Genomic DNA, 311 nt, shown 5'->3' on the forward strand with positions numbered 1-311 from the left:
GCGTGCGCTTCACCGCTGAAATATTTATAATCCGAATCAGATTTTTTCTTTTTCCCTCCTCTTTTTCTGAAGTCCTGCCCGCCCGTGTTGTCACCGTCTTGAGAGCCCGGCAGATGGGCCCTGGGAAGACACATTCCCATCTCCCGGCACAGGTGAGCCTTGTAGGGAGGTGTAGCAACCTGGTGAACCGCTGCCGCTGCTGGTACGGACATTTTGACACCTACCTTGGCGGCCACAGCCCCGGCCACGTATTCACATAGGAGTTAATAACTGGAGACCTCATAGCGGCCTCCTCCTCTTACCTCCTCCTC

Source organism: Pygoscelis adeliae, unplaced genomic scaffold, assembly GCF_000699105.1.
Source record: "Pygoscelis adeliae isolate BGI_AS28 unplaced genomic scaffold, ASM69910v1 Scaffold19, whole genome shotgun sequence".
In the NCBI taxonomy this organism is placed as follows: domain Eukaryota; kingdom Metazoa; phylum Chordata; class Aves; order Sphenisciformes; family Spheniscidae; genus Pygoscelis; species Pygoscelis adeliae.